Raw genomic sequence first — 16841 nt, 5'->3', positions numbered from 1 at the left:
TTTCACTTACATGAATACTTCCCATTGCCCTCTTCACTAAGATTCAGAGAATTTAAGAGGAAGTAAGATTGAGTGAATTCTGAGATCCTTACTAAAAGGAACTTCCAGCTAGAAAGAACTTTCTACAGTAGTGTTAAAATTAGGAACAATTTCTAAATAGGGCTTCCCTGGTGGTGCAGTGGTTGAGAATCCGCCTGCTGATGCAGGGGACACAGGTTCGTGCCCCAGTCCGGGAAGATCCCACATGCCGTGGAGCAGCAGGGCCCGTGAGCCATGGCCACTGAGCCTGCGCGGCCGGAGCCTGTGCTCCGCAACAGGAGAGGCCACAACAGTGAGAGGCCTGTGTACCGCAAATAAATAAATAAAATTAGGAACAATTTGTAAATAATCTCTAAAACAAACTAGGTACATTAGTTTGCTAGTGTTGCCATAGCAAAATACCACAGACTGGGTGGCTTAAACAACAGGAATTCTCTCATAGGTCTGGAGGCCGGAGAGTGCAAGATCAAGGTGTCAGGTTTGGTTTCTCTAAGGCCTCCCTCTTTCCTTGGCTTGCAGATATATGGCTGCCTATTCACTATGTCCTCACATGGTCTTTCCTCTGTGCACACACATCCATGGTGTCTCTCTTTTTGGGTGTCCAATTTCCTCCTCTTATAAGGACAACAGTCAGATTGAATTACAACCTACTCTGCCTCATTTTAACTTAATCACCACTTCAAAGGTCCAATCTCCAAATATAGTCACTTTTTGAGGTACTGGGGTTTAGGGCTTCAACATATGAATTTTGTTTTTTCTTTTTTTTTTTTAACATATTTATTGGAGTATAATTGCTTTACAATGGTGTGTTAGTTTCTGCTGTATAACAAAGTGAATCAGCTATACATACACATATGTTCCCATATCCTCTCCCTCTTGCCTCTCCCTCTCACCCTCCCTATCCCACCACTCTAGGTGGTCACAAAGCACTGAGCTGATCTCCCTGTACTATGTGGCTGCTTCCCACTAGCTATCTATTTTACATTTGGTAGTGTATATATGTCCATGCAACGTATGACTTTTGGGACACAATTCAGCCCATAACACTAAGTAACCCAGATTATTAGCATTCCATGAAGAGATGGAGCACAGGAATGATTTTAATTTTCTATCCAATAATACTTCTGAATTGTATATATATTTTGATTTTGCTAATAAGCAAATGCTACAGGGTTAAAAAAATGAATAGCTAGTTGTTTAACCCCATCTATCTATCTATCTATCTATCTATCTATCTATCTATCTTTCTATCTATCTATCTATCTATCTATCTATCTATCTATCTATCATCTACCTTACTCTGGCTCCGTGGGTTGCATCTGTTGACAAACTTCAACCTTATTCCCTTTATTCAGTGACTTCCCTTTTTCCAATTTCTTAAACAGAACAATTGCAAGTAATTCCCTTGCATCCAATAATTGTTCTTTCATCCCACCTCAGATGTCCTTTCCCATGGTCACACCTCTGACCTCATCCAAAGCATGAATGCACACTTCTGAAATCTTGATTTCTTGCATCCACTAGCCTATTTTAGGTATCCCACTCAGCAATTCTTTGACCTCATTGAGACCTTTAGCCCACTGGTCTTACCACAGTCTAATTATCAATCAGCCCTCCCACTCCACTGTGTCTTCTCTTCTTTTCTTATCCAACTTAGAGTCTAAGATCCATCGCTAGAATTACCTTTTCTCCATTTCTCCCTTCAGGGTTACAATCTTGGTAAAACCAAGCTTTCTACTTCCTCCATTCTTTTTCTGCCTAGCAGCTGTAGAAAAGGAACACTTTCTTGACTGTTCTCACTTCAGAGTCATGGTATGTGGTAGAGAGAATAATGCTCCCCACCAAAGATGTACATATTCTAAACCTTAGAAACTGAATGTGGGACTTTGCCTATGTGATTAAGAATCTTGAAATGAGCACAGAAAGCAAACTTACGGTTACCAAAGGGGAAGTGGGGGAGGGATAAATTAGGTATTTGGGATTAACAGATCCACACTATTATGTCTAAAACAGATAACAAGGTCCTACCATATAGTACAGGGAACTGTATTCAATATCTTACAGTAAGCTACATGAAAAAATATGAAAAGGAATACATATATATATGTGTATATATATATGAAATGGGGATTATTCTGGATTACCTTGTGGGCCCGATGGAATAACAAAGGTCCTTATAAGATGGAGGTTCAGAGAGGGTGATGTGATGACAGAAGCAGAGTCAGAGTAGTAGTTGTGGCAATGGAAACATCAGTCAGAGAGAGGGAGGGACACACACACACACAGATTTTAAAGAGGCTCCACTGCTTCCTTTGAGGATGTGGGAAGAAATCAGAATTAAAATTTTTTATTAAACGCAGGTGGCCTTTAGAAGCTGGAAAATGCAAGGAAACAGGTTTTACCCTAGAGTCTCCAGAGGGACGGCTGACACCTTGATTTTAGCCCAGTGAAACTCATTTCATGTTCTGAGCTCCAGCACTAAGATAATAAATCTGTGCTGTCTTAAGTAACCAAGTCATCTGTAATTCATTACAGCACCAATAAGAAACCAATACATAGAACAAATACCAAATGCCCACTGAACACCATCTGACAATTGTATTATACCTCCTAGTTTACTTGCTTTTCTACTTTCCAAAATGAGTATTTCAAGGCTACCTTCTTCTCAAATCTCCTCTCACAGCTCTTCCCACCCTAGCAGCTAACATTGCCTTACATTTCATTAAGAACCTGGCTCCCATTATAATCGATATATGTACTTACTTGCTCAGCTACCTATATGTAATCAATCTCTCAACCCCATTGCCACCTCATTGATCCTGCCACATCCTTGGCCCCTGGCTGTGCCACTGTTTACAAGAGAAGGGAATGGAAGTGAAGAAGAGGAAGAGAAAAATCAACATCCTACATTTGAATGTTAGCTGAGTATCTGCTTGTGATATAACATTATATATCTGTAGTATGTAAACTAAAGCTTCTTTGTATAGCTATCTAAAGAACCATTCTTTAATTTTTAAAAAGTGTGTTTTATTCTTATACAATTACAGCTACACGTTTACTACAACTGGTGGTTTTGTGTAATAGTATCCCTTTCCAAGCAAAGACATTACTAAAAATAATTGGATGTAACCAAAAACCAATCAGTAACTTGAACTCTTTACCATAATGACCAGTGTAAAACAACATTATAATTCCATCATTAAGAGGAGTGTGAAGAAACACTTTACTTTCCAATTTCTTGACTACACAGAAGTCTATTTGGTTATAGACAAAAAGGTGACTCCATAGTGTTTAGAAGTAGGCCAAAAGAAGGTTACATTCCTGAGACTGATCTTTAGACCAAGGAGTTGATCTCAGGGAAAGAAAGGTAAAGAGAATTAGATGCAGAAAAATAAATACTAAAGGTTTTAGAAAAGAAAGATGGAGAAAAATTGGGAGGCAAGAATTTTATGATTGTCTTACAGAAAAATCATTTAGACAAGTCTTGAAAGTGAATTCAAGAAAGCTCACAAGAGCTATGAGCCCAATGAAAAGAGACTATTTCTGTGTGATCAAATTAAATTTGTTACTATTTCAGTGCAAATTCTGAAATGGGAAACTAGAAAAGCATTTATATTAGAGACATCAAGTCCTGGCAGTGGAAGCTGAACTGGTCTCAAGAGGAGTAACTATAGAAAATCATTCTGAAAAAGTATTTATTTCCTCTGAAAAGGTGTGCTTGAAAGAGAGGATTCTGCCTTTGACCAAGGATAGAAGTAGGGGTAAAGATAGGAAAAGATTCAGGAGATAATTACACTATTTAAATCAAGACCATTATATTTTATTAACTGACAACACACACTGAGCATCTGCCATATGCCAAGCATTATATTAGGTACTAGGATGTATGTATTTAGAATTATTAGACGATTAATTAAGGCACTCACAGTTACTTGAGTATGTATATTGCATTCCCTGGCAGAACTTGCATTCATCCTCAGAGTCAGACATGCCTAGGTATATTTGTAATACTTGTGAGGAGATCTGATCAGGCATAGATTTGCATGAGTGATCAAGTTGCTGATGTTAGCATTGATTGCTTCGCAAGAGTACTGCTTCATGTGTTTATTCAAATAAATAAAACATACATAAAGTACCCTAGATGTGAGCACAGCAGTCATGAAGAAGCAGGGAATTTTCTTTACAGTACTGGATTATCAGAGGGTATGTTATTAGCACATAGTTAGTGTTAGAAAATGTTAAGGAACCCCATCTTCCGTTAAAGGCTTTTGTACCTATACTTCACTAGTGAAATTTAGTTATCTATTTCAGATAGTTCATTAGATCAAACCTCACTGAGCCCTTTCTGGTTACTGTATGGGGGGTCAAGAATACAGAGACCCATGAACCTTGCCATTTCCGGAGGAAATCAGAGTCTAGTAGTGGCAGCAGCCATGTGGGCAGATTAATTACTGTAAAATGTGATAAGTACGTCCAAGAAATAAAAGCAGAAGTGGAACTGCAGAGGGGGGAGTGACCAATTGTCCAGGATATCAGAAAAGGATTTACAGAGGAGGGGGTGTTTTGGTCTTAAAAGATGAGTAGTCTGACTAGGTTAACGGAGTCACTGAGTTAGAAAGAGCATGGCATATCCAAAGAGTCCTGTGGCATGGAGTAGGTGTCAGGGCAGGGGATGAGGCTAGTCTGAAAACACTTGTCCAAGATAATGGGACTGAGGCTGAGCATATCCAGATAGGCAGGTAGACTTTTTTTTTGCATCTTTGCTAAAGATGAGCAAAGTCTATATTCAGAACTTTCAAATAATGAGTATTTTTGAAGTGCATTAGCCTAATTAACTATTAGGAGCTAAAAGTTTGATGTGAATTTTGGAAAATGGTTATAATTAGCTTCTCCTTCCACCTTTCTAGTGAGCTCCCTTGATTCTTACCTGCTGAATACATAAATACATTTTTGGAAAGAATGTGAATTACATTATGGGTATGCTCCTAGCCTTAGAGAGGCAGAATTACATCCACAATTCAACTGAAAATAGTAGAAGGTGCACTTATAAGTCTGCTGCTGGGTTACATTAAAATTTAATAAGTGTTTATTAATTCCCATTGATGTGTAAATATATTCTAAGAAAATTCAGAAATATGCATTTTTAGTTTGGAATAAAAAGTCAGGGCCAAGTTTCAAATCTAAGGTAAGAAGAGCAACGGTGGGAACACAAAGGCAATTATTAGGCCATGAGGTATAAGTAATCTTTTCCTTTTTATTTTGAATCTTACTTATTTTTTTATACAGCAGGTTCTTATCAGTTATCCATTTTATACATATTAGTGTATACATGTCAATCCCAATCTCCCAATTGATCCCACCACCACCACCACCTCACTTTCCTCCTTTGGTGTCTATACGTTTGTTCTCTACATCTGTGTCTCAATTTCTACCCTGCAAACTGGTTCATCTGTACCATTTTTCTAGGTTCTACATATGTGCGTTAATATACCATATTTCTTTTGCTCTTTCTGACTTACTTCACTCTGTATGACAGTCTCTATATCCATCCACATCTCTACAAATAACTCAATTTCGTTTCTTTTTATGGCTGAGCAATATTCCATTGTATATACGTACCACATCTTCTTTATCCATTCGTCTGTCGATGGGCATTTAGGTTGCTTCCATGTCCTGGCTATTGTAAATAGTGCTGCAATGAACATTGGAGTGCGTGTGTCTTTTGAATTATGTTTTTTTCTGGGTATTTGCCCAGTAGTGGGATTGCTGAGTCATATGGTAATTCTACTTTTAGTCTTCTAAGGAACCTCCATACTGTTCTCCATGGTGGCTGTATCAGTTTACATTCCCACCAACAGTGCAAGAGGGTTCCCTTTTCTCCACACCCTCTCCAGCATTCGTTGTTTGTAGATTTTCTGATGATGACCATTCTGACTGGTGTGAGGTGATACCTCATTGTAATTTTGATTTGCATTTCTCTAATGATTAGTGATGTTGAGCAGCTTTTCATGTGCTTCTTGGCCATCTGTGTGTCCTCTTTGGAGAAATGTCTATTTAGTCTTCTGCCCATTTTGGATTGGGTTGTTTTTTTAATATTGAGCTGCATGAGCTGTTTATAAATTTTGGAGGTTAATCCTTTGTCCGTTGATTCATTTGCAAATATTTTCTCCCATTCTGAACGTTGCTTTTAGTCTTGTTTGTAGTTTCCTTTGCTTTGCAAAAGCTTTTAAGTTTCATTAGGTCCTATTTGTTTATTTTTGTTTTTATTTCCATTACTCTAGGAGGTGGATCAAAAAAGATCTTTCTATGATTTATGTCAAACACTGTTCTTCCTATGTTTTCCTCTAAGAGTTTTATAGTGTCTGGTCTTACATTTAGGTCTCTAATCCATTTTGAGTTTATTTTTGTGTATGGTGTTAGGGAGTGTTCTAATTTCCTTCTTTTACATGTAGCGGTCCAGTTTTCCCAGCATCACTTAATGAAGAGACTGTCATTCCTCCACTGTATATCCTTGCCCCTTTGTCATAGATTAGTTGACCATATGTGCATGGGTTTATCTTTGGGCTTTCTATCCTGTTCCACTGATCTGTATTTTTGTTTTTGTGCCAGTACCATATTGTCTTGATTACTGTAGTTTTGTAGTGTAGTCTGAAGTCAGGGAGTCTGATTCCTCCAGCTCCGTTTTTTTCCCTCATGACCGCTTTGGCTATTCAGGGTCTTTTGTGTCTCCATACAAATTTTAAGATTTTTTGTTCTAGTTCTGTAAAAAATGCCATTGGTAATTTGATAGGGATTGCATTGAATCTGTAAATTGTTTTGGGTAGTATAGTCATTTTCACAACATTGATTCTTCCAATCCAAGAACATGGTATACTCTCCATGTGTTTGTATCATCTTTAATATCTTTCATCAGTGTCTTATAGTTTTCTGCATACAGGTCTTTTGTCTCCCTAGATAGGTTTATTCCTAGGTATTTTATTCTTTTTATTGCAATGGTAAATGGGAGTGTTTCCTTAATTTCTCTTTCAGAATATTCATCATTAGTGTATAGGAATGCAAGAGATTTCTGTGCATTAATTTTGTATCCTGCAACTTTACCAAATTCATTGATTAGCTCTAGTAGTTTTCTGGTGCCATCTTTAGGATTCTCTATGTGTAGTATCATGTCATCTGCAAACAGTGACAGTTTTACTTCTTCTTTTCCAATTTGTATTCCTTTTATTTCGTTTTCTTCTCTGATTGCCATGGTTAGGACTTCCAAAACTATGTTGAATAATAGTGGTGAGAATGGACATCCTTGTCTTGTTCCTGATCTTAGTGGAAATGCTTTCAGTTTTTCACCATTGAGAATGATGTTTGCTGTGGGTTTGTCTTATATGGCCTTTATTATGTTGAGGTAGGTTCCCTCTATGCCCACTTTCTGGAGAGTGTTTATCATAAATGTGTGTTGAATTTTGTCAAAAGCTTTTTTTGCATCTGTTGAGATCATATGGTTTTTATTCTTCAATTTGTTAATGTGGTGTATCACATTGATTGATTTGTATATATTGAAGAATCCCTGCATCCCTGGGATAAATCCCACTTGATCATGGTGTATGATGCTTTTATTGTGTTGTTGGATTCTGTTTGCTAGTATCTTGTTGAGGATTTTTGCAACTATATTCATCAGTGATATTGGTCTGTAATTTTCTTTTTCTGTAGTATCTTTGTCTGGCTTTGGTATCAGGGTGATGATGGCCTCATAGAATGAGTTTGGGAGTGTTCCTTCCTCTGCAGTTTTTTGGAAGAGTTTCAGAAGCATTCCTGTTAGCTCCTCTCTAAATGTTTGATAGAATTCACCTCTGAAGCCGTCTGGTGCTGGACTCTTCTTTGTTGGAAGATTTTTAAGCACAGTTTCAATTTCATTACTTGTGATTGGTGTGTTCATATTTTCTATTTCTTCCTGGTTCAGTCTTGGAAGGTTATACCTTTCTACGAATTTGTCCATTTCTTCCAGGTTGTCCATTTTATTGGCATAGAGTTGCTTGTAGTAATCTCTCAGGATGCTTTGTATTTCTGAGGTGTCTGTTGTAACTTCTCCTTTTTTGTTTCTAATTTTATTGATTTGAGTCCTCTCCTTCTTTTTCTTGATGAGTCTGGATAATGGTTTATCAATTTTGTTTATCTTCTCAAAGAACCAGCTTTTAGTTTTATTGATCTTTGCTCTTGTTTTCTTTGTTTCTATTTTATTTCTTTCTGCTCTGATCTTTATGATTTCTTTCCTTCTGCTAACTTTGAGTTTTGTTTGTTCTTCTTTCTCTAGTTCCTTTAGGTGTAAGGTTAGATTGTTTATTTGAGATGTTTCTTGTTTCTTGAGGTAGGTTTGTATTGCTATAAACTTCCCTCTTAGAACTGCTTTTGCTGCATCCCATAGGTTTTGGGTCGTCGTGTTTTCATTGTCATTTGTCTCTAGGTATTTTTTGATTTCCTCTTTGATTTCTTCAGTGATCTCTTGGTTATTTAGTAACGTATTGTTTAGCCTCCATATGTTTCTGTTTTTTACGTTTCTTTCCCTGTAATTGATTTCTAATGTCATGGCATTGTGGTCAGAAAAGGTGCTTGACATGATTTCAATTTTCTTAAATTTACTGAGGCTTGATTTGTGACCCAAGATATGATCTATCCTGGAGAATGTTCCATGTGCACTTGAGAAGAAAGTGTAATCTGCTGTTTTTGGATGGAATGTCCTATAAATATCAATTAAATCTATCTGGTCTATTGTGTCAATTAAAGCTTGTGTTTCCTTATTAATTTTCTGTCTGGATGATATGTCCATTGGTCTAAGTGAGGTATTAAAGTCCCACACTAGTACTGTGTTACTGTCGATTTCCTCTTTTATAGCTGTTAGCATTTGCCTTATGTATTGAGTTGCTCCTATGTTGGGTGAATATATATTTATAATTGTTATATCTTCTTCTTGGATTGATCCCTTGATCATTATGTAGTGTCCTTCCTTGTCTCTTGTAACATTGTTTATTTTAAAGTCTGTTTTGTCTGATATGGGTATTGCTACTCCAGCTTTCTTTTGGTTTCCATTTGCATGTAATATCTTTTTCCATTCTCTAACTTTCAGTCTGTATGTGTCTCTAGGTCTCAATTGGGTCTCTTGTAGACAGCATATATATGGGTCTTGTTTTTGTATCCATTCAGTGAGCCTGTGTCTTTTGGTTGGAGCATTTAATCCATTCACATTTAAGGTAATTATCGATATGTATGTTTCTATGACCATTTTCTTAATTGTTTTGGGTTTGTTTTTATAGGTCCTTTTCTTCTCTTGTGTTTCCCACTTAGAGAAGTTCCTTTAGCATTTGCTGTAGAGATGGTTTGGTGGTGCTGAATTCTCTTAGCTTTTGCTTGTCTGTCAAACTTTTGATTTCTCCATTGAATCTGAATGAGATCTTTGCTGGGTAGAGTAATCTTGGTTTTAGGTTCTTCCCTTTCATCACTTTACATATATCATGCCACTCCCGTCTGGCTTGTAGAGTTTCTACTGAGAAATCAGCTGTTAACCTTATGGGAGTTCCCTCATATGTTATTTGTTGTTTTTCCCTTGCTGCTTTCAGTAAGTTTTCTTTGTCTTTAATTTTTGCCGATTTGATTACTATGTGTCTTGGCGTGTTTCTCCTTGGGTTTGTCCTGTATGGAACTTTCTGCGCTTCCTGGACTTTGGTGGCTATTTCCTTTCCCATGTTAGGGAAGTTTTCATCTATAATCTCTTAAAATATTTTCTCTGGTCCTTTCTCTCTCTCTTTTCCTTCTGGGACCCCTATAATGTGAATGTTGTTGCGTTTAATGTTGTCCCAGAGGTTTCTTAGGCTGTCTTCATTTCTTTTCATTCTTTTTTCTTTATTCTGTTCATCAGCAGTGAATTCCACCATTCTGTCTTCCAGGTCACTTATCTGTTCTTCTGCCTCAGTTATTCTGCTGTTGATTCCTGCTAGAGTATTTTTCATTTATTGTATTATTCATCTCTGTTTGTTCTTTAGTTCTTCTAGGTCTTTGTTAAACATTTCTTGCATTTTTTCGATCTTTGCCTCAATACTTTTTCCGAGGTCCTGGATCATCTTCACTATCATTATTCTGAATTCTTTTTCTGGAAGGTTGCCTATCTCCACTTCATTTAGCTGTTTTTCTGGGTTTTTATCTTGTTCCTTCATCTGGCACATAGACCTTTGCCTTTTCATCTTGTCTTTCTGTGAATGTGGTTTTTGTGCCACAGGCTGCAGGATTGTAGTTCTTCTTGCTTCTGCTCTCTGCCCTCTGGTGGATGAGGCTATCTAAGAGGACTGTGCAAGTTTCCTGATGGGAGGGACTCACCATGAGGTATATATAATCTAAGATGGGTTGGTGTTGGCCGTGAGTTAACTGTCAATTTTTCTCTCAATTTTTGTTTATCTGAGAATGCCTTACTTTTTCCTTCATTTTTGAAGAATAGTTTTGTGCAATATAAATTCTTGGTGGACATGTTTTTTTTCCTCTCAGCAGTCTGAATATATCATTCTACCATCTTCTTGTCTCAGAGGTTTTTGATCAGAACTTAGCTGTTAATCTTACTGAGAATCCCTTGTATATAATGTCACTTTTCACTTTCAAGATTTTCTCTTTGTCTTTTGACAGTTTGAGTATGATGTGTCTAGGTGTGGATCTCTTTCACTTTATTCTACTTGGGTGTTGTTGAGCATCTTGGATGTTTTCATCAAATTTGGGAAGTTTTTGACTATTATTATTATTATTTCTCCAAATATTATTTCTGCCTCTTTCTCCCTCTCTTCTCATTCTGGGCATCCTATTATGCATACATTGATATGTTCTTGGTGTTCCATAGATATTTGAAGCTCTATTCATTCTCCTTTCTCCTTTTTCTTTTTTGTTCCTCAGATTGGATAATCTTAATTAACCTGTCTTGAAGTTTGCTGATTCTTTCTTTTGCCAGTTTAAATGTGCTGTTGATCCATTCTAGTGATTTTTTCATTTCAGCTATTGTACCTTTCAAATTCACAGTTTATATTTGATTTCTTTTCCCTTTATTCTCAATTTGGTGAAATGTTGGTCTTATAATTTCTTTAGTACTTTTGACATGGTTTCCTTTAGTTCTTTGAACATATCTATAATAGCTGATTTAAAGTGTTTGTCCAAATGTTTAAAGGTAAGTCTGATGTCTAGGTCTTATCAGGAAAACTTTCTATTGACTTCTTTATTTCCCCTGTGTATGGGGTATAATTTTCTGGGTTTTATTTGTTGATTTGTTTTGTGTGTGTGCCTTATAATTTTTTGTCCAAAATGGGACATTTTAAATAATGTAATGTCACAACTCTGGAAATCAGATTCTCACCTTCCCCAATGTTTGTTCTTGCTGTTTTCTTGCTCAGTGACTTTCTTGGGCTAATTTTGTACAGTCTCTCTTCCTTGTCACTGTAGCCACTGAAGTCTCTGGTTGGTTTTCTTTGTGGTAAGCTAAGGACTGGACAGAGATTCCCTTTATTGCCTTGAACCAGTAAGTCTCAGCCTTTGCTGAGGAGCTCTGCCTGTGTGTTGGGGCATGGCTTCAATACTTCAGTAGTCAGTTTACAACTCTGCATTAGCCTTCTCTTCCTGCTTGTGCATAGCCTCAAGGTCTGTCAGATGTGAGAAATTAGAGTTGTCTCAAGTCTTTCCTGGGCATACACATCAGCTCCTGAATATGGGTATGGCCTATATTCCCAGGAACATATAAAAGTTTTTCAAAGCTCTGCGGACTTCTCCTTCCCCAGTTTTTCCTTTCATGTTCTGTGGTCAGCCTCTTGTTATCCTCAGCAGGAGCTGTGATATTATATAATTGCTGCTGATGGTTTTCATCAAATACCTTGGGGATAGAGTTGTTCTCACAGAGTGAGCTCTGAGTCAGGTCACATAAAGACCAGCCCTGAGATTAGAGCTTTTCAGGAAGCTGACAGACAAGTCAAATAGTGACAGTTCTCTGGGAGTGGGGCTTTTGAGGCATTCCACACCCATTTTGTTCCCTCCGGTGGCTGCTAGGCTGCTGGTATTTACAGCTACCATAGCTACAAGGCTGTTGTTTTTCAAGGATACCATGGAGCTGGGGAGAGGAGAACATGATTAGGACAAGTTAAAATGCCACACACTCGCTGTTCGTACTGACATTCACCTATTTTTTCTTGAATAAAACTCTTTGCATTGTTGCAAGTCTTTAGTTAATATCTAGGGTTCTGAACAGGTTGATTTTGACAATTTTTCCCGGTGTTCTCTTTGCTTTTAGAAACTAGCAGATTTTCAGAGGTTCTTACTCTACCATTCTGGAAGTCATCCATCAGGCTGCAACCTTTAAACTAGATTTTGTGGTAAGTTTGGAGGTAATCAAAGGGAAGTTTAGCTCAGAAAAACATACAACTGCCGCTGGATGGGATGACTTTCAGGATCCAGACTTCTTGTACTGGGAAGTCTTACCAGTACTTCCATGCTTAGTTATAGTATAGATAGGGTTGTTTCCCAGACTGTTTTCATGTATCTGGCAATGGCTTAATCCTAATCACCAGGAAAGCAACAGAATTTGTCTCTTACTTGTGGGCTTATTACAAATTGCCATGAAGCAAGCAATAGGTAATAAGTTTTTACCCTCACCAAAGTCAAAGGGTTTCCTCTCCTGTTCCTGGGACTATCTCTTTTCAGGTGATTGACAGTGGGACATCCACTGCCTTCAAGGAAAATCTCAACCCTGCATGCAGGGTGTAGGTATGACCTCATACTCTCGCCTTAGTAAGTTAATCACCTGAGAATGTAATGGTACAAAATAGCGTGTTCCTCAAAGTCTGGGTTGTCTCATGTGAAATAGCACAAGGAGAACATTAACAGACTGTTCCTGCTTGAAAGTCATTAGGTTCTGTCGAGTTTCTTTTGACTCCTTTTTCCAATTGGACTAGAAGAAGCCTATATAAATCCTTTTCCCAGGTTTCTTGATTTCAGCTCCTTATCTTGTCTAAGATTTTGTGCTCAAACAGGAATTCAACTTTTTTCACACAAACTAGGGAAAAGTTTTAGGCAGAGTGCACACTGAATTCCAAAGGAAAAAGAAGCATTTTTCTTTGCCCAACAAAACAACAATATCTGCAGAGACTCCATTTAGTTTATATCAGCAACAGAACTGTTAGTTGCTCATTCATAATGACAGTAGAAAGGTTTAGGTGGCTTCAGACTTGTCCCTGTAGAGTGAATTCATATTTGTTTTTAATTTTTATCACTAAGGGTGCTTATTTCAGCAAGACTTGAAATAGCAAGTCTCAGAAAAGAATTAAAGTTACTCTCTTTTGCAAGATGGAATATTTTCGCAGATTTTAAATGTCAATTTTCAGTTATTTTTACAGTTTCTACGCATAAGAATTTCAAAATTCTTTAGGATCTGGTTTTAAAGAGGTCATCCTGCTGCAGGTGCACTATTTTCAAATAATTAATCTAAACACGCACAAACACAAAAAGCAGGGTGACCCTTGGTTGAAAATAAAATACCGAGAAGTTTGTGTTCTGCAAAATCACAGACAACTATTTGTTAGAGAGCGACCTGTCTGGGGAAAAAAAGAAACTACCATCCCTTCTATTTCTATTTGGAGGGAATTTAATTTCCCCACAATTGTAAATTCTAGGTTGAGTGTTTGATTTTATAAGATCTTAAAGACCTGACAGATAGAGACAGAAGTATGAACTACTGCAATACAAGTTGGAGTCTTTGGTATCCAGGCAACAGTCATATAAAATTCCCTTTACAAAGAACAGAGAGAACTTGAAATTAAACTTAGTAGGGGATACTGCAACAATGCATTTAGATGTCTAGTTGAGGGCAGTCAGCTTATGAGCAAACAGGTGACGGTTCCTTTTATAGTAATAAGCAGAGTTGCCAGCACAGATTGAGCACAGTCCTGTCTGCCCTAACTCCATCTTCTGCCTTCCCTGATGACTTAAGCTTTGGGACGTCTTGTCCTGAATGGTTAGAGAGAAGCTCCAACAGAAGCATTTAGTAAAAACACAAAAAACCTAATTTTAGAATTGAGAAAGACCGGTTACATTTTTGCCTTACTCAGTAATCTATTTCACATGAACCGAATGGAAAGTTTTGTTCTGGTTCTATCAAAAGTGATGAAGTGCTTTGATTCTGGACTCATCTTCACAATTCCTGCTTCCTCATCTATCATTTCTGTAAGCAGCACTGTAATTAGTTATGGCATACTAATGTCCTCAACCACAAAGTGGGAATTAATATCTGAGATGCATGTGTCTGAAGAGCAAATGAATAAAACATATGCAAGTCTTATTAAGGGTTGCTTTGTTTTCTGTCACACTTCAGTTGCCTGGCTTAAGGAAATAAAATACATAAATCACAAATGTATTTCTGATCATAGTTGTCATAGTGAAGAGGCCATGGTAAATGCTTAATAAATATCTGTTGAATGAGTAGGTGAAATAAGCATCAAATCATTGCATTTTCTAACTGGAATTGTAATACTCGTAGAATGCTGATATAAAGTCATCTTTCTTAAAAAAAAAAAAAAAAAAAAACCCCACAAAGTAGCCCTGAATCCATCACACAGAAAAACCCTTGTTTTTTTAATGAACCCTGAGAGAGCAATTATCTCCCTTGTTTCCATTATGAAAAGTCGCTGGCAAATGCATCTCTTGAGAAATTTTTTAAAAGTTTACTTTCAGAGCAGTATACTAAATTTTCTAAGATCAATAACACTAGGAATCTTGTGAAGACTGCAACATGGAGTAAACTTGTGGCTAACTTCCCCAACAATTAACTTATCTGCCCTCTACAGGACATACAGGGTGTGTAGGATGTGGTCGTGGGGGGACTTACTGGTGGTAGTTGTTGGCAGAATGGTGTTGACTTACTCCTGCCAGTGAAAACAAGCGATTATCTTATTTTCTGAGCAATGACAACTCCTTTATATACTGTCAGGAGCAGTATATAAAGAACTAAAAAGAATAAAATAGATAAATTTCATTTATGAATGCCAAAAGTATCTTTAGGGAATGGTTCACTTTCTTATCATTAAGAATTAGCATTAATAGAAAATCTGACAAATTTCATATTGAATTTTCTTGGGATCTCATATTATCTTCCTCTAGAGGCAAAAGGATTAGAGTAGATGATGTAAAGTTTTGAGAAGAAAGGCTGTTTTCCAGGGTCAACCAACTGTAGGTGTCTCAATGATTTTTCCGTTCCAGTCACCCTGGCCTTCAGCTCTTACACTTTGATGCTCTTTCCTGCCACAGGGACTTTGCACATGCTTTTATTAGAATACTCTCCCTGCTCCCTTTACCTAGTTTACTGCTACTCTCCAGATCTTTTAGGAAAGCCTTTTTAAATGCCTAAATGTTCCTCTTCTTATCATAGTTTATTTTATATTTGTGATATTAATTGATTAATGTCTGACTTGTCATTAGATTGTTTGCTCCACAAGGGCAGGATTGATGTCTGTTTAGACTTCACATTGTATCCCCAGTATAGTACTTGAACTGAGTTCTCTATAACTCAGAGAAGGAAATGATTAATTCTGCCTGGAAGCCAATAAAAGATGAAATAAGTATGAAGCACAATACAGACAGCGTATCAATTTCACCTGGTGGAATATAGTATGCCAGATAAGCAAGGTATTCCAATTGTGGGAACCACATAAGAAAAGGAATAGAAGCAAGTAAGTATATGATGTATTCAGAAGTCAGAACATGGATGTAGAGGAGGGAATGAGTAGAGATGAGCTTACAGGGGTAGATTGGAACCAGATTGTTTAAAGCCTTGGGCTTGTTAAAGAGTTTGGATATTTTTTAGGCAGTGAGGAGCCATTTGAAGACTATTAAGCAGTAGAATAACACAATCCCATCTGTGTTTCTGATATAATTCTGGCAGCATTGTGGAAGGCAGTAGAACTAAAAATAGGTTTATAAGTAATGTGCTCATTGCTTTTCCCCTATTTGCACAGTAACCCAGTTTTTAGCCTTGACTTATATCCTGTTTGTAGAAGAAAAATCCTTAAGCCTGAAGAAGCATCTTCTGATACTATCTTTTTTTTTTTTTTTTTTTTTTTGCGGTACGTGGGCCTCTCCCTGCCGTGGCCTCTCCCGCCGCGGAGCACAGGCTCCTGACGCGCAGGCTCAGCAGCCACGGCCCACGGGCCCAGCCGCTCCGCGGCATGTGGGATCCTTCCGGAACGGGGTACGAACCCGTGTCCCCTAAGTCCGCAGGCGGACTCTCAACCACTGCGCCAGGGAAGCCCCCTGATACTATCTTAAGGAGAGTTTTGTTGTAAAGCAAAAGGGCAAAGTGGCCATCAGCCACTGTATCATGTCATGCACCATTAAGCATCCAATAATGAAATCACTTAACAAAAGTAATTAACTTAATTCACGGAACTGTAAAATTCAGGTATTGTTTGAACATTCTCAGAAATGACCTTTAGGAAATGTCGCAGAGAAATAGCCTAGAGAATTAATGTTATACATCTTCCAACAAAGGTCCAGGTCAGAGGGAGAAATCAACCAGTTCTAAGAGAGTGATCAGCAATATGCTAGAAATAACAGGCTATGGAAACCCATAATATATCTTGCCATTACTAGACCTCTTGAAAAATGTCAACATTTAAGTGCCAGGGACATAGTTTTTACTGAGAACCTATTATGTGCCAGATGCTGTTCTGTTTTAACATGAGTAGCCCATGTAATCCTCATACTTTTTTTTTTTTATTTGCGGTACGCGGGTCTCTCACTGTTGTGGC

This window comes from Pseudorca crassidens, chromosome 6, assembly GCF_039906515.1.
Source record: "Pseudorca crassidens isolate mPseCra1 chromosome 6, mPseCra1.hap1, whole genome shotgun sequence".
NCBI lineage: Eukaryota > Metazoa > Chordata > Mammalia > Artiodactyla > Delphinidae > Pseudorca > Pseudorca crassidens.
The sequence above is the reverse complement of the archived record's forward strand: the minus strand, read 5'-3'. Positions refer to the sequence as shown.